The following is a 26476-nucleotide window of genomic DNA, read 5'->3' as shown; positions in this document are numbered from 1 at the left end:
AAACAAATAAACCAAAAAAACCTACTTTGCTAGATGAGTGTTAGGATGAAAAGTGATACATGTATGTTCCTGAAATAAAGTTTGTCCTCAGTTGTAGCTGTCACCATTGATTGGAGATGTTCCTTTTTTTTTCAGTGTTTGATAATAAGTGCCTTTAAGTATAATAAGTTTCTTGTATATACTTGTTTATATATTTGGATGTTAATTGTTTTAATGTAGCATATTGCTGACATAAAGACGTGTTCATTTAAAACAATTTTGAAGTTGTTTTTGAAGAGAAAGTAATATGCGGAATTTTTTTTTTTTTTAGATGGAATCTTGCTCTGTCACCCAGGCTGGAGTGCAGTGGTGCGATCTCAGTTCACCTCAACCTCTGCCTCGTGCATTCAAGTGATTCTCCCATCTCAGCCTCCCGAGTAGCTGGGATTTCAGGCACCTGCCACTATGCTTGGGTAAGTTTTGTATTTTCAGTGGAGACAGGGTCTCGCCATGTTGGCCAGGCTGGTCTTGAACTCCCGACCTCAGGTGATCCACCTGCCTCAGCCTCCCAAAGTGCTGAGATTACAAGCGGCATCCACTGTGCCCGGTTTTAATATGCAAAATATTCTATGTAAGTATTTCCTGTATATTAGACTCCCTCTACGAAGGGTTTCTATGTAAGCATAGTACAAATGATCTGGAAAGGCTCATAGACTTGGCAAATCTATGTTTCTTAAAACTATAAAAATAGTCTGGTTGTCCTATGGTATATGTATAGGACATGTACTATGGGGGATTGGTTCCAGGACCCCTGTTTTTACCAAAATCCTGGCATAGTCAAGCCCCCACTGTGGGCCCTGCAGAACCTGGGTATATGAATAGTTGGGCCTCCATATATGCAGGTTTCATTCTGCATTTGGTTGAAAAAGATCCACATGTAAGTGGGCCCACACGGCTTAAACCCGTGTTGTTCAAGGGTGTACTGCATTTGAAAATCAAGTCCACAAAAAACTTGCCATGTTTTACAAAATGTTGAATTTTACTACCTCCCCCATATCAAAATGTTGGATTATTACCTCTCCTGTATCTTAAAGTGCAATCTATTTACTACCCCATTGAGATAATGAGACTTTTAGAATTAGAATAGAACCTTGAGCCGGACATGTTGGTTCACACCTGTAATCCCAGCTGATGTGGGTGGGTCACTTGAGTTTAGGAGTTTGAGACCAGCCTGGCCAACACAGTGAAACCCTCTCTCTACTAAAATTGCAAAAAAATTAGCTGGGTATGGTGGTGGGTGCCTGTAATCCCAGCTACTCAGGAGGCTGAGGCAGGAGAATCACTTGAACCTAGGAGACAGAGGTTGCAGCGAGCTGAGATCACACCACTACACTCTAGCCTGGGCAACAAGAGCCTTAAAATAAAAAAGCCGGGTATGGTGGCAGGCACCTGTAATGCCAGACAGGAAAATCACTTGAACCTGGGAGGAAGAGGCTGCAGTTAGCCGAGATCGCGCCATTGGACTCTAGCCTGGGCAACAAGAGAAAACTCCATCTCCAGAAAAAAGAACGTAGAAGTATTTACTGCTCCTTGCTTTGTCTGAGATTCACAGGTTAAGTGACTTGCCCAACACAGGTTGTTGTTATCTTGGGCAGGATATCTTGGACAAATTGGGACTTGACACCTGGCTTCCAGAGTCCCCTTTGCACCCTACTGCCTGAGCCTGGAAGTTCTAGATGAGTTTGAACAACATAGTGAGGCCCTGTCTCTACAAAAAATAGCCAGGCATGGTAGCATGTACTTGTAGTTCTAGCTACTCAGGAGGCTGAGGTGGGAGGATCGCTTCAGCCTGGGAGGTTGAGGCTGCAGTGAGTTGTGATCATGCTACCGCACTGCAGAGAGGGCCACAGAGCAAGACCCTCTCTCTCTCAAAAAAAAGAAAGGGTTAAAAGTATGTCTTCTTTTTAAAAAATAGAAGGCCAATATAGATATAACAGAAATTGTCATATTGTCAGATTCTTTTCTTTACTCAGCCCTAACAAAACATGCTGTCTTCAACTTTACTTAGTTGAAGACAACTTTAGTTGAAGACAGAAAAGGTTCTAATTTGGGTTCCCTTTATCCAAGGAGTCTCCACTTTTGCTGTGTATTGTTCAAACTGAAAAGAGACTTTGTATTTAATCTCAGATGTCATTAAGTACTTGAAATAAATTAGATTTCTAGTTAAATTAAGAGCTGCTTCAGGTTCTTAATTAGTAGTACATTCAATAGTCAGGAATACACACCGTTGTTGTTGAGACGAAGTTTCGCTCTTGTTGCCCAGGCTGGAGTGCAGTGGCATGAACAAGGCTCACAGCAGCCTCGACCTTTCAGGCTCAAGGGATCCTCCCACCTCAGCCTGAAGTTTCTGGGACCACAGGTGTGTGGCCACATGCCTGGCTCATTTTTAGTTGTTTTTTTTTTTTTTTTTTTTTTTTTTTTTGAGACGGAGTCTCGCTCTGTCGCCCAGGCTGGAGTGCAGTGGCCGGATCTCAGCTCACTGCAAGCTCCGCCTCCCGGGTTCACGCCATTCTCCTGCCTCAGCCTCCCGAGTAGCTGGGACTGTAGGCGCCCGCCACCTCGCCCGGCTAGTTTTTTGTAGTTTTTAGTAGAGATGGGGTTTCACCGTGTTAGCCAGGATGGTCTCGATCTCCTGACCTCGTGATCCACCCGTCTCGGCCTCCCAAAGTGCTGGGATTACAGGCTTGAGCCACCGCGCCCGGCCATCATTTTTAGTTTTTTGTAGAGACGGGGGTCTTGCCATATTATCTGGATGGGTCCGGAACTCCTGGGCTCAAGTAATCTGCTGGCCTCAGCCTTCTAAAGTGCTGGGATTAAAGGCATAAGCCACCGTGCCCTGCTTGTCTTCTTTTTCAAGTTGGTCAGTTCTCCTTGCAATGAATGCCTTTCCCCTTAAATTTGAAAACCTGAGGAATTACTGACATAGAAAATTTCCATTTCTTTCTCTCTCTCTTTTTTTTTTTTCCTGAGATGGAGTCTCACTCTGTCACCCAGGCTGAAGTGCAGTGGCTCGATCTCAGCTCACTGCCACCTCGGCCTCCTGGGTTCAAGCGATTCTCCTTCCTCAGTCTTCCGAGTAGCTGGGACTACAGGTGCCCACCACCATGCCCAGCTAATTTTTGTATTTTTTAGTAGAAACAGGGTTTTCACCATATTGGCCAGGCTGATCTCGAACTCCTGACCTCAGGTGATCCACCCGCCTCGGCCTCCCAAAGTGCTGGGATTATAGACTATGAGCCACCGCGCCCGGCCTGTCCATGGATTTTTAAAAAAATGTGCTTTGAGCAATCTAAAACGAAAGCAGTCTGCCTAAAATTTATATTCATATATTTCTACTATATTACAGATATTGATTTTGTGGAGCTATGATTTCATAAGATATTTTAACAGTAATGAAACATTTTATAATTTTGTATATTGTTATTTTCTAAAAAGTTTAGTTATTTAAGTGCAAATGCAAAGGACAGGAGTGATCATATTGAAGCACTAGGAGAAGACTGTGGGTAAAAATTCAACCTCAAATATGCAAATATTTAACTTCCTATGTGGAAATAATGTCGTTTTACAAAAGAAAAATGAACATATTTGTTTGCAAGGTGTTCTTATATACACACACACACATATACACACACACACGTGCGCGCCTTTAGAAATGGTAACCAGGCCAGGTGCAGCGGCTCACGCCCGTAATCCTAGCACTTTGGGAGGCCAAGGTGGGTGGATCACCTGAGGTTAGGAGTTTGAGACCAGCCTGGCCAACATTGTGAAACCCTGTCTCTACTAAAAATACAGAAATCAGCTGGGTGTGGTGGCATGCGCCTGTAATCCCAGCTACTCGGGAGGCTGAGACAGGAAATTGCTTGAACCTGGGAGGCAGAGGTTGCAGTGAACCTAGATTGCACCATTCTACTCCAGCCTGGGCCACAGAGCAAGATTCTATCTCAAAAAAAAAAAAAAAAAAAGAATATGGTAACCAATCTATATTCTTTTTAGGTGATCTTTGAAAAACAAAAGCAAAGCAAATCTATCTGCAAACACATCTAGGTGGGGCAAGAGTGTGTGAAAATGGGACATTAATTAAGACTGATTGATGGAATAAGTGATGTAGAAAGCAGACAAAGTCCCTTCCACAATTTTGATGAAAGTTCTTTCAATTTGTCTCATCACTCAGCTTAATAAGAAATCAAATCGAAAATAATTTACATTGTCCTACTATTTACATTTTACTAACTCCGTATCTGTAGAGGTATAAGGGATTTTAAAAGAGAAACAAGGTTGAGACTTTTAAATGTGAATTTGGATAAAAGATGAATCTTCAAAAGTATTGATAATTTTGGAAAATAATTTTTAAGAAAGGCATGACAGCCAGTGATTATCTAGTTAGGCAATTTGTTGCCAGGGATTGTGAAGCTTTACTATAAAAACTGTAGGATGAACAATGAATCCTTGATGCTGAGATTTTATTTGTCTTCTTTTTTAATAGGTGGACATTATACCACTGATTACCAAAGCAGACACAATTTCTAAACATGATTTACAGATGTTTAAGAGTAAGATAATGAGTGAATTGATTAGCAGTGGCATCCAGATATATCAGCTCCCAACAGATGAAGAAACTGCTGCTCAAGCAAACTCCTCAATTAATGTAAGTTTCAGTAACAATATCTGACAAAGAGGCTATAAATGAGTGTTTATTTTATCCAGAATCTAGTGTGAGAATTTTTACATTTTCTTCATTTTGAAAAGTGTCTGCTGAGAATTGATTCTTTGTAAGCAGATTTATTTAGATTTAATTCAAACACCGTGTTCCTCAAGGATACTGGCCTATAATTTTCTTCTTGGAAGTATATTTTCTTGCTTTGATATCAAGGGGATGCTGCCTCGTAAAATGACTCTGAAGGTGTTACCTCTTTTTTCTATTTTTTCAAAGAATTTGAGGATGTTTTATACTAAAATTTCTTTGAGTGTTTGGTAGAATTTACCCATGAAGTAATCTGGTCCTATGCTATATTTTGGAGTTTTGAAAAATTACTTCTTTAGGTTCTCTATTTGTTATTGGTCTCTTTAAGCTCTCTATTTATTCTCCATTCAGTCTTGGTAGGTTATATGTTTCTAGTCATTTCACCATTTCTTCCAAGTTGTCAAATTGGTTGATTTATAATTGTTCATGATAGTCCCTTATAATTCTGTTTATTTCTGTAAGAAATAAATTTCTGTAATAAGTTGTAATATCTTCTCTTTCATTTCTTATTTTATTAACATGTTCTCTATTTTTGCCCTTAGTCAAAGTAAGGGCTTTGATTTTGATTTTTTTTCCCCAAAATCAACTCTTAGCTTAATTGATTAATGTTTTTGTTTTATTTTTTGAGACAGAGTCTCACTCTGTTGCCCAGGCTGTAGTGCAGTGGCACAATCTTGGCTCACTGTAACCTCCATCTCCCGGATTCAAGCGATTCTCCTGCTTCAGCCTCCTGAGTAGCTGGGATTACAGGAGCGTACCACCACGCCTGGCTAATTTTTGTATTTTTAGTTCAGACAGGGTTTCACCATGTTGGCTGGGCTGGTCTCGAACTCCTGGCCTCAAGAGATCTCCTAGGATTACAGGCGTGAGCCACCGTGCCTGGCCGATTAAAACTTTTAAAATTCTCTATTTCATTTATTTATGCTCTAATCTTTATTATTTCTTTCCTTCTGCTAATTTTTTTTTTTTTTTTTTTTTTTTTTTTTTTTTTTTTTTTTTGGTGTAAGGTTAGGTTGTTTATTTGAGATCTTTTTGGTTTTTTTTGAGACAGAGGCTCCCTCTGTCGCCCAGGCTGGAGTGCAGTGATGCAATCTTGGCTCACTGCAATCTCCACCTGCCAGGTTCAAGCAATTCTCCTCCCTCAGCCTCCCGAGTAGCTGGGACTACAGGCATGTACCACCATACCCAGCTAATTTTTTTTGTATTTTTGGTAGAGACGGTGTTTCACCATGTTAGCCAGGCTGGTCTTGAACTCCTGACCTCAGGCAATCCACCTGCCTCGGCCTCCCAAAGTGCTGGAATTACAGGCATGAGCCACCATGCACAGGCGAGATCTTTTTTTAAGAGATGTAGGTGTTTACTACTATAAACTTCTTTTGTTTTTTATTTTAGATTCAGAGGGTGTAAGTGCGTATTTGTCAAATAGATATATTGCATAATGGTGAGGTTTGGCTTCTAGTGTAACTATCCTGAGATAGTAAACTTTGTACCCAACAGATCTTTTTTTTTTTTTTTTTTGAGACATGGTCTCACTCTGTTGTCCCAGCTGGTGTGTAGTGCCTTGATCACATCTCATTACCAGTAGATAATTTTTTGACCATCAACCTCCTTCCAATCTCTGCCTTTTGGAGTCTTGTTATCTGTTGTTTCCATCTTTATGTCCTTGTGTACTCATTGTTTAACTCCTGCTTATGAGAACATGTGGTACTTGATTTTCTGTTTCTGAGTGATTTCACTTAGGATTATGGCCCCCAACTCCATCCATGTTACTGCACAGAGCATGATTTCTTTTTTTTATGGCTGCATAGTATTTCATGGTGTAGATGCACTACATTTAAAAATTCCAGTCAACTGTTAATGGACATTTAGGTTAATTCCATGACTTTACTATTATAAGTAGGAATGTAATACACATATGAGTGAAAGTGACTTTTGTATATAAGGTTTACTTTCAGGTAGATGCCTAGTATAATCACTGGGTCGAATGGTAGCTCTATTTTTAGTGCTTTGAGAAATCTCTATATTGTTTTTCATAGAGTTTGTGCTAATTTATGGTCCCACCAACAGTGAATAAGCATTCATTATTCTCTGCATCCACACCAACATCTGTTGTGTTTGCAGTAATAGCCATTCTGACTATGTAAGATGATATTGTGTGTGCGTGTGTGTGTGTGTTTGAGTGTTTGAGAGAGTCTCGCTCTGTCACTCAGGCTGGAGTGCAGTGAAATGATTTCAGCTCATTGCAACCTCCGCCTCCTGGGTTCAAGCAATTCTCCTGCCTCAGCTTCCGGGGTAGCTGGGATTACAGGTGCTCACAACCAAGCCCAGCTAATTTTTGTGTTTTTAGTAGAGTTGGAGTTTAACCTTATTGGTCAGGCTGTTCTGAAACTCCTGACCTCAGGTGATCCACTCGCCTTGGCCTCCCAAAGTGCTGGGATTACAGGTGTGAACCACTGTGCCCAGCCTTTATTGTGGATTTAATTTGCATTTCTCTGATGATTGGTGAAGTTGAGCAAGTTTTCATATGTTTGGTGGCCACTTGTATGTCTTCTTTTGAGAAATGTCTGTTCATATCCTTTGTGGTCTTTTTAATGGGGTTGTTTATTCTTGGCTGTTGTTGAGTTGTTTGTGTTCTTTGTAGATTCTGTGTATTAGTCCTTTTTCAGATGCAAAGTTTGCAAATATTTTGTTTCTATTGTGTAGATTGTCTGTTTACTCTGTTGATCATTTCTTTTGCTGCGCTCTTTAGTTTCAGTCCCATTTGTGTATATTTGGTTTTGTTGCATATGCTTTTCAGGACTAATTTATGAATTATTTGCCTAGGCCAATATCTAGAAGAGTTTTTCCTACATTTTCTTCTAGGATTTTTATAGCATCTGGTGTTTCATTTAAGTCATTAATGCATCTTGGGTTAAAGTTTGCATATGGTAAGAGATGGGGATTCAGTTTCATTCTTTTGCCTATGGGTAGCCAATTTTCCCAGCACGATTTATTAAATAGAATGCCCTTTCCCCATTGTTTATTTTTGCCAACTTTGTCAAAGATCACTTGTATGTAGGCATGTGGCTTTATTACTGGTTGTTTATTCTCTTTTCTTTCACAATTTTTTTCTCCCTTTTTTAGCTGTATCCTTCCTAGCAACGGACTGTTTATTCTGTTCTATTAATCAGTCCGTTTTTGTACCAATGCCATACTGGTTTATTTAGTATTGCATTATAGTATAATTTGAAGTCAGACACATGATGCCTCTGGCTTAGTTCTTTTTCTTAGGATTACTTTGGCTATTTAGATGCATTTTTGGTTCCATATGATATTTAGGATCATTTTTTTCTAATCCTGTAAAAAATGTTATTGGTAATTTGATAGGCATTGTGGTGAATCTTTAGGTTGCTTTAGTTAATATGGTCTCGGTAATGTTATTGATTCTTCCAATCGAAAAATTCCATAAATTTTTGGAATAGTTTCAGTAAGATTGATACCAGCTCTTCATTGTACTTCTGGCAAAATTTGGCTGTAAACCCATTTGTTCTTGTTTTTTTCGTTTGTTTGTTTGTTTGAAATTATTTTATTACTGAATCTATTTCATTACTTGTTATTGGGCTATTTAGGATATCTATTTTTTTCCTGGTTCAGTCTTAAGAGGTTGTATGTTTCCAGGAATTTATCCATTTTCTTTCTTTCTTTTTTTTTTTTTAAGGAATATAAAACCATTATTGACAGCTGTTCACCAGTATTTACAATAAGGTAAACAACATACAGTTGGATAACATTCTCGTTACCACAAAGTTGTTTTTCCTGGCTTTTACTAAACCAGTAAAGCAAATGCTGAAAAGATTGAGTCTACATGTAAGGAATGAGTTGGGGTAAAGAAAAACATGTATGTCTTTTAGTTTACTTTTGTAATTTAAGCCATGAAGAGGCTTTTTTTTTTTTTTTTTTTAGACAGAGTCTCGCTCTGTTGTCCAGACTGGAGAGCAGTGGTGCCATCTCAGCTCACTGAAATATCTGCCTCCCGGGTTCAAACAATTCTCTAGAAGAGGCCATTTTTTATTGCAGACTTGAAGAGCTATTATTCACTGGCTCCAAGCTGCTCTGGGTTGAAGGTCTGTGGCATCTCGCCCTGTGTGCCTCCAGCTCGAGCCACATCTGAGCAGGGAGGGATAAATTTAACGATTTTATCTAGGTTTTCTAGTTTGTATGCATAGAGATATTTTATTAGTTTCTGATGATCTTTTGTTTTCTGTGGTATCAGTTGTAATGTCAATTTTATCACTTCTGATTGTGCTTGTGCTTACTTGAATCTTCTCTCTTTTTTCCTGGTTAATCTAGCACCACATCAATTTTCTTTCTTTTCTTTTCTTTTTTTTCTCTGAGACAGAGTTTCACTTTGTTGTCCAGGCTGGGTGCACTGGCATGATCTTGACTCACTACAACCTCTGCCTCCCAGGTTTGAGCAATTCTCATGCCTCAGCCTCCTGAAGCTGGGATTACAGACACCTGCCCCCATGTCCAGCTGATTTTTTGTATTTTAGTAGAGACAGGGTTTCCCCATCTTGCCCAGGCTGGTCTTGAACTTCCTGAGCTCAGGCGATTCACCTGTCTCATCCTCCCGAAGTGGTAAGATTACAGGCATGAGCCACTGTGCCTGGCCTAACACCATATCAATTTTCTTATCTTTTTCAAAAAACAAAACAGGTCTTTTGAACTAACACAGGTAAAAAATAAAGAAAATTTAAATAAATAAGAGGTCAAGAAATAGGAAATTATGTAAAGCAACCCAACTTATGAGTTGTAGGCATTCCTGAGAGAGAAGAGGAGAAGGTAAAAAGATTTGAAACATATTTGAGGGAATAATCAGAAAAACTCTCTTGGCCTTGCTAGAAAGGTACACATTCAGATGCAAGAAGCTCAGAGAATACCTGGAAATACTTTGCAAAATGAACTTCACCAGACTATCTAAAGTCAACTAGAAGGAAAATACTCTGAAAGAAGCAGGAGAGAAATTTCAAATCACCTATAAAGGAAATCACATTAGACTAACTACAGACTTCACAGAAGAAATTTTACAAGCCAGAAGTCAGTGGGATTCTATTTTCTGTCTGTCTTCTGCTTAGTCTAGCCTATTGTTAAAGCTTTCAACTGTAAATCGGTCCTTCAGTGTGTTTTTCGTTTCTAGAAATTCCATTCTTTTAATTTATAGATATCTGTATTTAATTCACATTCTGCATTGCTCTGATATCTTTGTGATGATTTTCTTTTTTTTTTTTTTTTTTTTTTTTTGAGACGGAGTCTCGCTCTGTCGCCCAGGCTGGAGTGCAGTGGCGCGATCTTGGCTCACTGCAAGCTCCGCCTCCCGGGTTCACGCCATTCTCCTGCCTCAGCCTCCCAGACTACAGGCGCCCACAACCGCGCCCGGCTAATTTTTTGTATTTTTAGTAGAGACGGGGTTTCACCGTGGTCTCGATCTCCTGACCTTGTGATCCGCCCGCCTCGGCCTCCCAAAGTGCTGGGATTACAGGTGTGAGCCACCGCGCCCGGCCTTTGTGATGATTTTCAATGTTCTCTTGGATCTCATTGAGCTTCCTTATAATCCATATTTTGAATTCATTATCTTTCATTTCAGAATTGTCATTTTGGTCAGTTAGGATCCATTGCCAGAGAGCTAGTGCGTCCTTTGGTAGCGTCAAAACATTCTGCTTTCTTTTTTTTTTTTTTTAAATTCATGATGCCAAAGTTCTTATGATGGTTTCTTCTCATCTGGGAAAGTTGTCACTTCTTGTTTTTGAATTTACTTTAATTTAGATGGGGCTTTCCCCCCTTGTGGGTGTAACTATAGCATCTATTGGGTAGGGGGCTTTGGCTTTGTTTCTTTAGCCCTGTGCCCTTCTGTCAGTAGACTTTTTATTGGTTTGTGCCCTTTAACCTTCATGCCAGTAAGTGGCACTCATGAGTAAGAGCCAGCTATGGCAGAAGCAGATGGTGTGTGTTTGATCTTTGTTTACTGTGATTTCGTCTCTGTTGTTTCAGGTGATAGGCTGGTCTATGTAATGCCTAGACTCTGAGTTGCCTGTTCAGCCCAGAGGGGAAGACAAAGCTGGGCAGAGCTGGACCACAAAGCTTACCCACCAACATCTCAAGATGAACGTGAACAGTAGCCTTTACAGGGGTGGCTGGGGCAGCTCCTGGTGAAATACTCACAGGTCTCTGTAGGGAGGGAGGAGCTGTACCAGCTCTGCCTCCTATGTAGGTAGGAACATGATCTCTTTCCCTATCCTACCCCTGTCCCACAGAGCTCATGACTGTTAGTTCAGACAGACACTGTAATCTACCTCCAGGTCATAATGTAGCCAAGAGCGATTGAAAATGCCTGTCTGATGACTCTTCATAGGAGCAGCCTCAGGGTAGGACCTCTTCCCTCAGCCCAATAGACAGCCCTGTGGCTTGCCTGTTCTCTCATGCAGGAACGCTGCTACTTTGTGTACACAGGGGAAGCAGCTTCACCTTTCAGCACAGGAGGGTGGGTTTCAGCTGCTGTAGTGTCGGCCGCCTGGGTCAGCACAGCCTTAGTCTCCAGAGGGAGTGATCAGGTGCCAGTGGTGGACTGGGCTAGCCATTTTCTTGATTCTCAGATCCCAAATGGTGTTCTGGATGGCATGCATAAGTACTGGAGGGACTGGATCAGAAACAGGCTGGCATATGTGTCCTCAGGTACCCAGGGTTCAGATGCTGGCTGTGAAAGAGAGGGGCAGGCCCCCACACAACTGGCAGAAAACTTAGGCAGGGGCAGGAAGAATGCTCAGGCAACTGCAGAATGCTAAAGCGACAGCAGTGCCAGGGCTGATTGCAAGTACCTGGGGCTGGGCTCTCAGAAGAGTGCCAGGCCACAGCTGAAATGATCAGATGGGAACATTGTTCTTAATTCTTTTTCTTTGAGACAGAGTTTTACTCTTGGTGCCCAGGCTGGAGTGCAATGATGGGGCCTCAGCTCACTGCAGCCTCTGCCTCCAGGGTTCAAACAATTCTCCTCCCTCAGCCTCCTGAGCAGCTGGCATTACAGGCACCTGCCATCACACCAGCTCATTTTTGTATTTTTAGTAGAGATGGGGTTTTGCCATGTTTGCCAGGCTGGTCTTGAACTCCTGACCTCAGGTGATTTGCCTTCCTCAGCCTCCCAGAGTGCTGGGATTACAGGCGTGAGCCACTGCACCCAGCCTGTCCTTTATTCTTAAAGGACAGTTTTTGGGGGGTAAAGTATTCATTTTGGTCTTTCTCTTTCTTCCAGTACATTGAATCATCCCACTGTTTCTTGACCTGCAAGATTTCTGTGGAGATACCCATTGATAGTCTTATGCAGGCTCCCTTATATGGGACAAGATGTTTTTCTCTTGCTGCTTTCAGAATTCTCTTTGTGATATAGGTCAGAGTATACAAAGATTCAGTTTGCAAAATGAGTAATTTCTTTTTCTTTCTTTTCTTTTTTTTTTTTTTTGAGATGTATTCTCACTATGTTGTCCAGGGTGGGGTGCAGTGGCAGTGATCTTGGCTCACTGCAAGCTCTGCCTCGTTCTGAGATTTCTATAATGCGTACATTGGTTTTCTTGATGATTTTCTGTAAGTTCCATATGCTCTCTTCACTTTTTCCATCCTTTTTGTTTTTGTTTATCTAATGATAATTTCAAATACTTTGTTTTAGAGTTCACTCGTTCTTTCTTCTGCTTGATTGAGTCTTGCATTGAAGCTGTCCACTAAAATTCTCAGTGCAATTATTTTACTTTGTAGAGCCAGAATTTTTGTGTGTTTTTTCTTTCTTTATTGAACTTCTAATTTTGTTCATGTATTGTTTTCCTGATTTCATTTTGTCATTTATCTGTATTTGCTTGAAGCTTATTTAGCTTTTTTTTTTTAGACAATGATTTTGAATTTTGCTGGGTGTGGTGGCTCACACCTGTAATTCCAGCACTTTGGGAAGCCGAGATGGGTGGATCACCTGAGGTCAGGAGTTTGAGGCTAGCCTGGCCAACATGGTGACACCCCGTCTCTACTAAAAGTACAAAAACTAGCTGAGCATGGTGGTGCGTGCCTGTAGTTCCAGCTACTCGGGAGGCTGAGGCAGAATCGCTTGAACTTGGGAAGTGGAGGTTGCAGTGAGTTGAGATCACACCACTGTACTCCAGCCTGGGTGACAGAACGAGACAAACAAACAAACAAACAAACAAATGTAATTATTTTGAATTCTTTTCAAGTAGCTTCATGGATCTTCATTATTTTAGGGCCTGTTAATGGCTCCGTATTGGGGATTTTTTTTTCTCTTTTTTTTTTTTGTGGGGTCATGTTTGACTTATTCCTCATGATCTTCATAGTCTTGCATTGGTCTTTGCTTATTTAAAGGAGCAATCTTGTCTTCTTGTCTTTAAAGACTCATTTTATTAGGTAAAGACACTCTCATCTTAGGCTCCCAACTGGTGTAACTACCTTAGGGACCATAGTTATGTAGGATTGATTGGGTCCTGGTCTTCTGTGGGTTCTGTAGTCAGTCTGTATGTGGGTGAAGCTCATGGAAGGACTTTGGACAAGGAGCTTCAGTGCTTTGGGCATGTGGGGTTGGAGCCAAGTCCACAGAGAAATGCAGATGCTTATAGGTCTGCTGAGTCTGCACTTAGTGTGTTTGCTACTAAGGTGTGAGCCTGTCTTCTTAAAGCGGCTTTCCTTGGTCTTCAAATGTACTAGAATATCATAATCTGCTATCTGGATCCCAAAGCTCCCACAATGGCACTTTTGTCCATAGATATTGCCAAATTAGCATTTTCTCGGGAGATAAGAACTGGGATCTCCTAGTCTCTTATCTTGCAGATGTCACTCTCCTTTAATTCTTTAATCTTGGCTTCTCTTATATCTGTGGACCTAATTATAATGACTATTAGAAATAAAATATTTTTTGGATAAATCCAACATCTGAACAGTCTCACAGCCAGTTTCTGTTGACCACTTTGTTTCTTTTTTTTTTTTTGAGATGGAGTCTCGCTCTGTCGCCCAGGCTGGAGTGCAGTGGCCAGATCTCAGCTCACTGCAAGCTCTGCCTCTCGGTTTTATGCCATTCTCCTGCCTCAGCCTCCTGAGTAGCTGGGACTACAGGCACCTGCCACCTTGCCCAGCTAGTCCTTTGTATTTTTTCGTAGAGATGGGGTTTCACCGTGTTAGGATGGTCTCGATTTCTTGACCTCATGATCCACCCGTCTCGGCCTCCCAAAGTGCTGGGATTACAGGCTTGAGCCACCGTGCCCGGCCTGTTTCTTTTTTTAAGGGTATATTTTGTTTTATACATTGCATGTAATATTTTGTTACAAATGGGGTATTTTAGATACTGCATTGTGACAACTTGGGATGTGAGTTCTATCTCTTCCCCTAGAGCTTGTTATGTATTTGTTCAGTAACTGGCAGAATTGTTTGAGTAAAGTCTGTTTCTCCTACAATGTTAAGCCTGTGATGTTGCTCCTCGTTAAGGTGCAGTTTTAGGCAGGCCCATAGACACACTGAATGAAGTGGTTTTGGTTGCCCTCTCTCTTTTCCCATGATTGTACCCAGCTGATAAGCTCCACTAATTGCCAGCTGATTGCTCAATTGTTTGCAGCACTGCCTTGTTAACGATATTGTTCTCTAAATGAATTCTATCAAATTGTCTCCTTTTAAGGAATGATTTCTGAAGTCAGTGTTTGACGTTTATTGCAACCCAAGGATGCCTCCTCCCAGCTTTCTTATTGTTTGTTTTTGTCTTGCAAACTAGTTGGACTACAATTTAGCCTTTATTGGAATCTCCTTATAATTTTATTTCACCCCAACCTCCATCCTTCTTTTTTTTTTTTTTTTTTTTTTGTGTGTGTGTGTGTGATGGAGTCTCATTCTGTTGCCCAGGCTGTAGTGCAGTGGCATGATCTCGGCTCACTGCAACCTCTGCCTCTGAGGTTCAAGCAATTCTCCTTCCTCCGCTTCCTGAGTAGCTGGGATTACAGGCGCCCACCACCACGCCTGGCTAATTTTTGTATTTTTAGTAGAGACAGGGTCTCACCACATTGGCCAAACTGGTCTCAAACTCCTGAGCTCAAATGATCCACCCACCTCGGCCTCCCAAAGTGCTGGGATTACAGGTGTGAGCCACAAGCCCGGCCCCATCCTTCTTTTTAAATGTAAAATATTTTTTTTTTTGAGTAGTTTTACATTTGTAGAAAAATTGAGCAGATAGAACAGAGAGATCTTAAGGCCCTCCCTTGATTTTCTTCTATTATTAACATCCTGCCTGAAGTGTGGTACATTTGTTACACTTAATGAGGCAATACTGGTAAGTTGTAAACTAAAGTTCGTATCTGACAAGTCTTCAGTGTTCGTGTTGAACATTGTATGGGTTTGAACAGATGTCTAGTGACCTCTATCCCATACTACAGTAACATTCACCGTAGTTTCACTGCCCTAAATATCACCTGTACTTGACCTATTCATTTCTGTCTCCTTCTCTTCCCTTTACCCTTGGCAACTATTGATCTTTTTACTCCATAATTTTCCATTTTGGGAATATCATATAGGTGGAATCATAGTTCGTGTAGAACTTTCAGATTGGCTTCACTCTACTTAGAAATAAGTATTTAAGGTTTCTCTGTGTCTTTTTTTGTGGCTTGATAGCTGATTTCTTGTTGTCATTGAATAATATTTCATGTTTAGGTACGCCACAGATTGTTTATCCACTCACCGATTGAAGGACATCTTGGATGCTTTCAAGTTTAGCAATTATGAACAAAGTTGCTATAAACATTTGTGTGCGGGCTTTTGTACAGACGCAAGTTTTCAACTTATTTGGATAAATACTGATGAGTGCACTTCTGGATCATATGGTAAAAGTACGTTTAATTTTGAAAGAAACTGCCCAAGAATCTTACAATGTGGCTATGCCATTTTGCATTCCCACAGGCAATGAGTGATAGTTCCTGCTGCTCTCTATCTTTCCCAGGATTCTGTGTTGTCAGTGTTTTGGATTTTGGAAATTAAAAAAAAAATTTTTTTCTTCTTGAGATGGAGTCTCATTCTTGTCACCCAGGCTGGAGTACAGTGGTGTGATCTTGACTCACTGCAACCTCCACCTCCCGGGTTGAAATGATTCTCCTGCCTCAGCCTCCCAAGTATCTGGGATTACAGGTGTGCACCACCACAGCTGGCTACTTTTTTGTGTGTGTTTTTAGTAGAGATGGGGTTTCGCCACGTTGGCCAGACTGATCTCGAACACCTCACCTCAGGTGATCCAACCACCTCAGCCTTTCAAAGTGCTGGGATTAACAATGGGGAGCCACTGTGCCTGACCTAAAAATTTTTTTTAACTTTTATTTTAGATTCAGTGGTTGGAAATTTAATAATTGTGTAGTATCATGTATTTTTCTTTTAATTTGCAGTTCCTTGAGGATGTATGATGTTGATCATCTTTTTTACATGCTGATTTGTTATCTGAATATCTTTTCTGTTGACATGGCTATTTGGATCTTGTGCCCATTCTTAATTGGGTTGTTCATTTTCTTGTTGAGTTTTAAGAGTTCTTTGTATATTTTGGACATCAGTCCTTTATCAAGTGTGTGTTGTGTAAAGATTTTCTCTCAGTCTGTGGCTTATCTTGTTATCTTTAACAGTGTCTTTTGCTAGCAGAAGTTCTAGTTTTAATGAAGTCCAACTCATCAATTCTTTCCATTCATTGATGATGTCTTCAGTATTATATCGATGAAGTCATTGCTAAACCCAAAGTCACCTACATTTCCTTTTATGTTATCTGTTGCGAGGGAGTGATGACTATCTGGACTGGTGTAGGCATAAAAGAATTTACTGGCCGGGCTTGGTGGCTCATGCCTGTAATCCCAGCACTTTGGGAGGCCGAGGTGGGTGGATCACCTGAGGTCGGGAGTTTGAGACTAGCCTGACCAACATCGTGAAACCCTGCCTCTACTAAAAATGCAAAATTAGCTGGGCGTGGTGCTGCATGCCTGTAATCCCAGCTACTTGGGAGGCTGAGGCAGGATAATCACTTGAACCTGGGAGGCGGAGATTGCTGTGAGCCGAGATCACTCCATTGCAGTCCAGCCTGGTTAACAGGAGCGAAACTCCATCTCTAAAAAAAAAAAAAAATGAATTTACCTCATTGAGGCAAAGGTTGCAGTGAGCCAAGATTGCACCACTGCCCTCCAGCCTGGGTAACAGAGTGAGAGTCTCTCAAAGAAAAGGAAAAAAAAAAAAGGAAAATTTTAGCTTGTTATAGGTAGGGAAGGTAGACTTATTAAAGAAAGTAGGAAAATACATTGCTAGGGAGGCAATGGGCGGCTTGCAACAAAGAAGCTGACTGCAAACAAAGGATTGCCTGAGATTTTATAAGCTAGTTCTTAGGCTGTATGCTGAAGAGGGCTTTGTGTAGCGCTGATAATGCCAAGGTTGTGATGCAAGATTCTTAGTCATTTTGCCAGCCAAGGACCTCTGGCCAGTGACACCCCCACCTGGGCCTTGCTTGGGCACGCTACCTGCCACACAGGAGGCTCCCCATCCACTTGGCCCAGTCTGGCTTGCACAGCAACTCAGCCTGCGGCTGGACCAGCATGCTCCAGCCTGCCTGTGTTATAGCTTCTACCTGAGATGGGGGGTTCACCAGCTCTTTTCTCACATCCAAGAAGAATGAGGATGCCCTGACAATTGAAGGATTAGGAAGGTAGAGAGAATTTTATTGAGTGATGGAACAGCTTTCAGTGGAGAGAGGACCTGGGGGCAGTTTCTCTCCTTGTGTGGCTAAGCCCAGGGCTTTTATGGGCTCAGAACAGGGGAGTGCATGCTGATTGGTTTGTGCATGTGCAAAAAGGTTAAAACAAAGGCACCACCCAAAGGTGGGCACAGCAATGTGAAAAAACAATTAGGAAGTGTAGGTGTATGTAAACCAGGTGAAGGGCGGGGATCAGTCAGAGGAAAGAGCACCAGGCAGGGAGTCAGCTTCTCAGTTCAGTCCGTGGATTTGACTCGTAGCTTGGCTTTTAGGCTTTAAATTGTCCTTGGCTTGGAGGTGGGATTTCCCTGGGGACTTGGCCCTATCTTTCTAGGCATTTGTCTGCCTCCTGCCACTATCAGTGCAGTGAGCTAACTTGCAATTTTTTTTTTTTTTTTTTTTTTTTTTGAGGCGGAGTCTCGCTCTGTCGCCCAGGCTGGAGTGCAGTGGTGCGATCTCGGCTCACTGCAAGCTCCGCCTCCCGGGTTCCCGCCATTCTCCTGCCTCAGCCTCCCAAGTAGCTGGGACTACAGGCGCCGCCACCACGCCCAGCTAATTATTTTGTATTTTTAGTGGAGACGGGGTTTCATTGTGTTAGCCAGGATGGTCTCGATCTCCTGACCTCGTGATCCGCCCGTCTCGGCCTCCCAAAGTGCTGGGATTACAGGCTTGAGCCACCGCGCCCGGCAAACTTGCAATTTTTTATGTCAACCGAGGGTCTGCTGGTAGCCAGGCACAGGAAGATTATGAGTTGTTTGTGCAGTAGGGCTGTGTGTTCCAGATTATGAAGAAAGGCAGACTTGTAGCTTATCTGCTTCCCTTTTTTTTCGGTTTCCCCTGCTCCCACGAGTCTGACTCCCCTTCCCTAATTAGGACTCTACATTATCTTCTAGGAATGATCTGGTTTGAGTTAATTTTGTGAAATATGTAAGGTCTATTTATAGATTCTTATTTTTGCATGTAAATACCCAGTTCCAGCACCATTTATTGAAAAGAATATCTTTTCTCCATTGAGTTCCCATCGCTTCTTTGTCAAATATCAATTGACTATATTTGTGTAGGCATATTTCTGGGCTCTCTATTCTGTTGTATTGATCTGTTTGTCTATCATTTTGCCTATGCCATGCTGTTTTGATTACTATGGATTTGTAGTAAATCCTGAGGTTGAATAGTATGTCTTCCAACTTGGTTCTTCCTCAATATTGTGTTGGCTATTCTAGTTCTTTTGCCTTTTCATATAAATTTTGGAGTTAGTTTATTATTCACAAAATAATTTGGTGAAATTTTGATTGGGATTGTGGTGAATCCATAGGTTAAGTTATAGAAAATTGACGTGTTGACAATAGTGAGTCTTTCTATCCAGGTACGTGGAATGGCTCCCCATTTATTTAGATAGTCCCTGAGTTTTTCTTTTCTTTTCTTTCTTTCTTTTTCTTCCTTTTTAAAAATATTTTTTGATTTTTGTATTTTTGGTAGAGATGGGGTTGGCCATGTCAGCTCGCCATGTTGGCCAGGCTGGTTTTGAACTCCTGACCTCAGGTGATCCACCCCTTTTGGCCTCCCAAAGGACTGGGATTACAGGCGTGAGCCACCACGCCCAGCCTGTCTCTGATTTTTTCAATAGAGTTTTATAGTTTTTCTCATGTAGAACCGCTACGAATAACAATATGGTGGTGGAATGGTTTGGCTGTGTCTCCACCCAAATCTGAACTTGAATTGTATCACCCAGAATTCCCCCATGTTTTGGGAGGAACCCAGGGGAAGGTAATTGAATTATGGGGACTGGTCTTTCCTGTGCTATTCTCGTGATAGTGAATAAGTCTCACAAGTTCTGATGCATTAATCAAGGGTTTCTGCTTTTGCTTCTTCCTAATTTTCTCTTGCTACTGCCATATAAGAAGTGCCTTTCACCTCCCACCATGCTTCTAAGGCCTCCCCAGCCATGTGGAAGTGTAAGTCCAGTTAAACCTCTTTTTCTTCTCAGTCTCGGATATATCTTTATCAGCAGTGTGAAAACAGACTAATACAGGTGGTTTCTCCAAAATTGAAAATAAAATTACTATATGATCTCACAATCCTGTTTCTGGGTATATATCTGAAAGAATTGAAAGCAGGGTCTTAGATATTTGCAAAGCCATATAAATTGTGTTATTATTCACAGTAGCTGAGAGCTGGAAGCAACCCAAATGTCTATCAACAGAAGAATAGGTAAGGGAGGATTAACTCTGGGCTCTGTATTTGATTCCATTGGTCTAAATGTCTGTCTTTATGCTACTTCCAAACTATTTTGATTACTGTAGCTTTGTAATATGTTTTGAATTCTAGAAGTGTGAGACCTCTAACTTTGGTCTTTCTTTTCAATATTTTTTTGGCTATTCAGGTCCCTTGGGATGACATTTAAATTTTTGGATGGGTTTTCTCGTTTCATGGCCTGTTTCCCCTCCAAGGCAAAATCTCTGAGGCAGTGTTCTGTAATTGTGGGTGGAAACAATGACAGGTTACCCAGCCCCCCACCCCACCTTGAAACTTCAGGCACCCACTGGTAACTAACTGAGAGCTCATTGTGGAGGAGCAGCAGTCTGAGGTTCTTTGGATTGCTTCCCCACATAATGAGCCACTGCCTCATGAACTCGGCAAGGATGGTCAGGGCCCCCATCTTCTCCGTTTGCTGCATCTAAGGCAGGGCCCCTATTTCACAAGTAGGTCTTGAGTGTTAAAAGGGAGCCTCCAACTCTCAAATGCACTTGCCTCAAAACAAATAGATGGGGGTTGGATGCGGAATGCTGTGTTCTCTCTGGTTTTAGAATCAGGGCAGTAGTAAAGATGACTAAACTCTTTATTTGTATAAACCTTTTGTGGTAGTAAATACCTAAAATATTAGCTTAAACTTTGAAAGGTGATAATTTTTTATTTTTTTTTATTTTTTTATTTTTTGAGATGGAGTCTTGCTCTTGTTGTTCAGGCCAGAGTGCAATGGCACAATCTCAGCTCACTGCAACCTCTGCCTCCTGGATTCAAGCAATTCTCCTGCCTCAGCCTTCTGAGTAGCTGGGATTATACATGCCCATCACCACACCCAACTCATTTCTGTGTTTTTAATAGAGATGGGGTTTCACCATGTTGACAGGGCTGGTCTTGAACTCCTGGCCTCAGGTGATCTGCCCACCACGGCCTGTCAAAGCGCTGGGATTATAGGCATGAGCCACCATGCCCGGCTGAAAGATGATAAATTTTGAAAGTATGTAGATTTAGATTTCCATCCTATCTTCTCTACTTAAAAGTCAAGAGATCCTGCACAATTCACTCATCTTCCCTGAGACTGTTAACTTATCTATGCTATGGGACCAATGACACTTCTTTTTTTTTTTTTTTTTTTTTTTTTTTTGAGACGGAGTCTCGCTCTGTCGCCCAGGCTGGAGTGCAGTGGCCGGATCTCAGCTCACTGCAAGCTCCGCCTCCCGGGTCGACGCCATTCTCCTGCCTCAGCCTCCCGAGTCGCTGGGACTACAGGCGCCCGCCACCTCGCCCGGCTAGTTTTTTGTATTTTTTAGTAGAGACGGGGTTTCACTGTGTTAGCCAGGATGGTCTCGATCTCCTGACCTCGTGATCCGCCCGTCTCGGCCTCCCAAAGTGCTGGGATTACAAGCTTGAGCCACCGCGCCCGGCCGACACTTCTTTTAAGGCTTTTTTTTTTTTTTTTTTTTGAGGTGTAAGTGCCAAAATCTTTGTGAAGGATCTGAAACACAGAATCTAAACTGATAACTGTTAATTCCATTTCTTCCATTTCTCTTTTCTTATTATTTATACCTCTTTTATTTATTTTTTTTGTGAAATACCTCCTTTATTTTAAGATACTGCAAACAGTAAATAGATTTCTGAATTGAAATGCTAAGTACTGTAAAATGTAAAAAATTATTTTTGCTGGGCATGGTGGCTCATGCCTGTAATCCCAGCACTTTGGGAGGCTGACGTGGGTGGATCACCTGAGGTCAGGAGTTCAAGACCAGCCTGGCTAACATGGTGAAACCCAGTGTCTACTAAACAATACAAAAATTAGCCAGGTATGGTGGCGGGTGCCTGTAATCCCAGCTACTAGGGAGACTGAGGTAGGAGAATTGCTCAAAACTGGAAGGTGGAGGTTGCAGTGAGCCAAGCACATACCACTGCACTCCAGCCTGGGTGACAGAGTCAGACTCTGTCTGAAAAAAACAAACGTAATTTATTGAGATATATACAGTATTGCTTATTAATACATTTTATATTGTATCCGTTAATTATTCTAATAGTTGTAGTTATTTTTAATATTTTTGTCTTTTGACTTTATACTAGAGTTAAAAGTTATTTGTATGTTATTTCTTCAACATTCAGGGTAAAGATGGTTCAGGGTAAAGATAGTGGGAGAAAAATTATGTCTACTAAAAATCTTTTTACTTTGTGTTTCCCACAGCAGGATACCTTGCTTTAGGCTCTGCTCAGTAGACAGTTTCCAACTGTGTGCACAGCCTGAGGCTGAAGCTGACAGAAACCAATTAGTGCATATTGTTAAGTCTTAAAATGAGATGCAGGGTAGATCCCTAATTAAATATACTACAATATCATCATCACTGTCATTTTTATAACAGGATTGAGAGTAATAGAGTAAGCTCTATTGGTGCTAGAGAATTCAATTGATATCATTCTTGTTCTCTAGATGCTGTTACCCTTTGCTGTGGTGGGGAGTATGGATGAAGTGAAAGTTGCAGAAAGGATGGTCAGAGACCATCACTACCCTTGGGGAGTTTTGCAAGGTAAAAATGAAAGAGGGCAGGCTTTGGAATGATTAAGTTAAATATATGTGTATCATTCATAGTCTCAAAGTAACATTTTAACTTGGGCTAATATTGGTAACTCTGGTAATCTGTAAGTTAACAGTTACTAATGAGGAACATAAACTCTGTTTTATTTAAACTAATGCTTACTCTAACCGTGATTCATTCTCATAGAAGTTTGCTGAACGCTGCTTTAAGCCAAAATCTACAGAGTCTGGGAAGAACCTCTTTGTTTTTCCCAGTGTTCCCAATGCGCCATGTACATATTATCTGTCTCTGTATCAGTCATGATATTGAGAATGCTGGAAAGCTCTTTAAACAAAATGGAAGCAAAAATACTAGTGTGTAGACATGTTCCATAAACTCATTACTACCTAATGTAGAAACCATTTTAAACTGGTCACTAGAAAAAAGAGTGATAAACTTTTTAAAACAAGAAAGTACATTTTACCTTTGGCTAAAGATTATACCTTTGACATTTATATAATTATTTAGTGTCATACTAAGTTAGAATAGTGTAGTAAGCAGTAATTTATTGTCTGATTCATATACTTGTGGTACTAATTATTGGAGAATGGAAAATTTCTACTTGTACTGGTTTCCAAATGATACGGTTTTTTTTGTTTGTTTGTTTTTTGAGACAGAGTTTTGCTCTTGTCACCCAGGCTGGAGTGCAGTGGCACGATTTTGGCCCACTGCAACCTCCACTTCCTGGGTTCAAGTGATTCTCCTGCCTCAGCCTTCCTAGTAGCTGGGATTACATGCGCCTGCCACCACACCTGGCTAATTTTTGTATTTTTAGTAGAGACAGGGTTTCACCATATTAGGCTGATCTTGAACTCCTGATCTCAGGTGATCCACCTGCCTCAGTCTCCCAAAGTGCTGGGATAAGGCATGAGCCACCGTGCCCAGCCCCAAATGATGTTTTTAGTAAATTGACATATTAGAGATTTAAAAATTTGTTAAACATACTTAATGTTTTAATATTTGTTGTATTATGTTGTATTACATATTAGTATATGTTATAAAATATATAACTACACTATGTGGATGTATAAAATTTGGTCACAGTATTAATCACAATAAACCATACATTGTAGTCAGTTTTCTGGACATGATAAATACAGGAGAGAGCCATATAAATTATTTTTCTTTAATCTTCATTGACAAAACTGTATGTACTTTTCATGTACAACATATTGTTTTGAAATACATGTACATTGTGGAATGGTTACACTGATTTAATTAACATATGTGTTATCTCAATTATTTTGTGATGAAAACTTAACATCTATCTTAGCAATCTTCAAGAATATAAAATATTTTTATTAATATGGTCACTATGTTGTACAATAGATCTCTTTAACTTTTTCTTATCTAACTAAAATTTTGTAGCTTTTGACTAACATCTCTCCTACCATACCCTCTACCTAACTCACATAACCACCATTCTACTCTGTTTGTACAAGTTTAACTTTTAAAAATTTGATCTATTAGTGAGATCATTTACTATTTGTCTTTCTGTGCTTGGCGTATTCACGTAGTGTAAAGTCCTCCAGTTCCATCCATGTTGCTGCAAATGATAGGATTTCCTGACTTTTAAGGCTGAATAGTATTCCATTGCATATGTATGCCACAGTTTTTTCTTCATGCATCTATTCATGGACACTTAGATTGCTTCCATATCTTGGCTCTTGTGAATAATGGTAGTGTAGGTATCTCTCTGACATACTGACTTCATTTTTGGGAGGTAATATATCCAGTAGTGAGATGGCTGGATCATATGGTCATTGATTTATTTTTAATTTTTTGAAGAAACTCCATACTGTTTTTCTATCCTAATTTACTGCTATCCTAATTGACATTGCCACGAACAGTGTACAAGGGTTCTCTTTTTTCCACGTCCTCACCAGCACTTGTTTGTCTTATTGATAATAGCCATTTTAGCATGGGGGAAGTAACAGCTTATTGTGTTGTTAATGTTTTTTTTGTTTTTTTTTTTTTTTTTGAGATGGAGTTTAGCTCTTGTTGCCCAGGCTGGAGTGAAATGGTGTGATCTTGGCTCACTGCAACCTCCGCCTCCTGGGTTCAAGCAATTCTCCTTCCTCAGTCTCCCAAGTAGCTGAGATTTTTTTTTTTTTTTTTTGTATTTTTAATAGCGACAGGGTTTTGGCATGTTGGTCACACTAATCTTGAACTCCTGACCTCAGGTGATCCACCTGCCTCAGCCTCCCAAAATGCTAGGATTATACGCATGAGCCACCACACTGGGCCTGTGTTTTTTAATTTTTAATTTTTATGGATACATAGTAGGTGTATATATTTATAGGGTGCATGAGACATTTGATACTGGCATTCAATGTGCAGTAATCACATCAGGGTAAATAGAGTACCCGTCAACTTAAGCATTTATCCTTTCTTTGTGTTACAAACAATCCAATTATACTCTTAGTTATTCTAAAATGTACAGTAAATTATTGTTGACTGTAGTCACCCTTTTGTGCTATCAAATACTAGATCTTATTCATTCTATTTATGTATTTGTACCCATCAACCATCCCCACTTCTCTCCCTCCCAATCGTTTCCTAGTTACTGGTGATTAACATTCCATTCTTTATCCCCATGGGTTCAATTGTTTTAATTTTTAGCTCCACAAATGAGTGAGGACATGTCTTCCTGTGTCTTGCTTATTTCACTTAACATCATGTCCTCGGTTCCATCCATGTTGTTGCAAATGACAGGATCTCATTATTTTTTATGACTGAATAGTACTCCATCATGTATATGTACCGCATTTACTTTACTCATTCATCTGATGATGGATACTTAGGTTGCTTTCAAATCTTGGCTATTGTGAATAGTACTGTAACAAACACGGGAGTGGAGCTATCTCTTTGATATACTGCTTTCCTTTCTTCTGGGTATACTCCTACTAGTGGGATTGCTGGATCATATGGTAGTTCTATTTTTTTTTTTTTTTTTAGGAAACTCCATACTGTTTTCCATAGAGACTGTACTGATTGACATTCCAACCAACAGTGTACAGGGATTCCTTTTTCTCCACATCCTCACCAGCATTTGTTATTGCCTGTCTTTTGGATAAAAGCTTTTTTAACTGGGGTGAGATGATATCTCATTGTAGTTTTTATTTGCCTTTCTCTGGTAATGAGTGATGTTGAAAACCTGTTCATTTGCTTGTTTGGCATTTTAAAAAACCCACAATGAGCAGTTACTTCACACATGTTAAAATGGCTGTTGTCAATAAGACAAAAGAAGACATTTGTATGTCTTCTTTGGAGAAATGTCTATTCAGATCTTTTGCCCATTTTAAATTGGATTATTAGATTTTTTCCTATTGAGTTGTTTGAGCTTCTTAAATATATTCTGGTTATTAATCTCTTGTCAGATAAATTGTTTGGAAATATTTTCTCATTGTGTAGGTTATCTCTTCACTTTGTTGATTGTTTCCTTTGTTTTGCAGAAGGTTTTTAACTTGAGATGGTCCCATTTGTCTATGTTTGCTTTGATTGCCTGTGCTCATAGGGTATTACTCAATAAATGTTCTAAAGAGTTTCCTTATTGTTTTTTGTAGTTGTTTCATAGTTTGGGGTCTTAAATTTAAGTCTTTAATCCTTTTGATTTGATTTTTATATGTGGTGAGAGATAAAAGTCTAGTTTCTTTCTTCTGCATATGGATATCCAGTTTTCCCAACACCATTTATTGAAGAGCTTATCCTTTCCCCAATGTATGTGCTTGGCACCTTTGTTGAAAATGAGTTCTCTGTGGCTGTATGGATTTATTTCTGTGTTCTCTATTCTGTTCAATGGGTCTATGTGTCTGTTTTTATACTGATACCATGCTGTTTCACTTATAGCTTTGTAGTATAATTTGAAGTCAGGTAATGCGATTCCCTCCAGTATTGTTATTTTTGCTCAGAATTGCTTTAAGTATTTTTTTTTTTTGGTTCCATATACATCTTAGGATTGTTTTTTCTTTTTCTATGAAGAATGTCATTGGTATTTTGATAGGGATTGCATTTAATCTATAGATTGCTTTGGGTAGTATGGACATTTAACAATATTATTGACTCTTCCAATCCGTGAACATGTTTTAT

At 40.3% G+C, this 26476-nt stretch overlaps 1 protein-coding gene across 44 annotated transcripts in view; it reads left to right on the top strand.

The window, feature by feature from the left end:
* Positions 1 to 26476, top strand: part of LOC105466295 (argininosuccinate lyase-like) — a 177962-nt gene that overhangs the window by 5217 nt on the left and 146269 nt on the right. For 38 of the 44 annotated variants that reach the window (XR_011622510.1, XR_011622498.1, XR_011622523.1 and 35 more), the window contains exons 2-4: positions 311 to 452; positions 4523 to 4684; positions 22243 to 22339. The gene's annotated coding sequence lies outside the window, so the exon portion shown is untranslated. Of the gene's footprint in view, positions 1 to 310; positions 453 to 4522; positions 4685 to 15490; positions 15667 to 19450; positions 19505 to 19713; positions 19761 to 22242; positions 22340 to 26476 lie in introns of all 44 variants that reach the window. The other 6 variants (XR_011622508.1, XR_011622525.1, XR_011622496.1 and 3 more) reach the window with 5 other exon arrangements.

The sequence above is a fragment of the Macaca nemestrina genome, chromosome 4 (genome assembly GCF_043159975.1).
Source record: "Macaca nemestrina isolate mMacNem1 chromosome 4, mMacNem.hap1, whole genome shotgun sequence".
NCBI classification, from domain to species: domain Eukaryota; kingdom Metazoa; phylum Chordata; class Mammalia; order Primates; family Cercopithecidae; genus Macaca; species Macaca nemestrina.
Note: the sequence above shows the minus strand (reverse complement) of the source record. Positions and strands in the feature narration are given on the sequence as shown.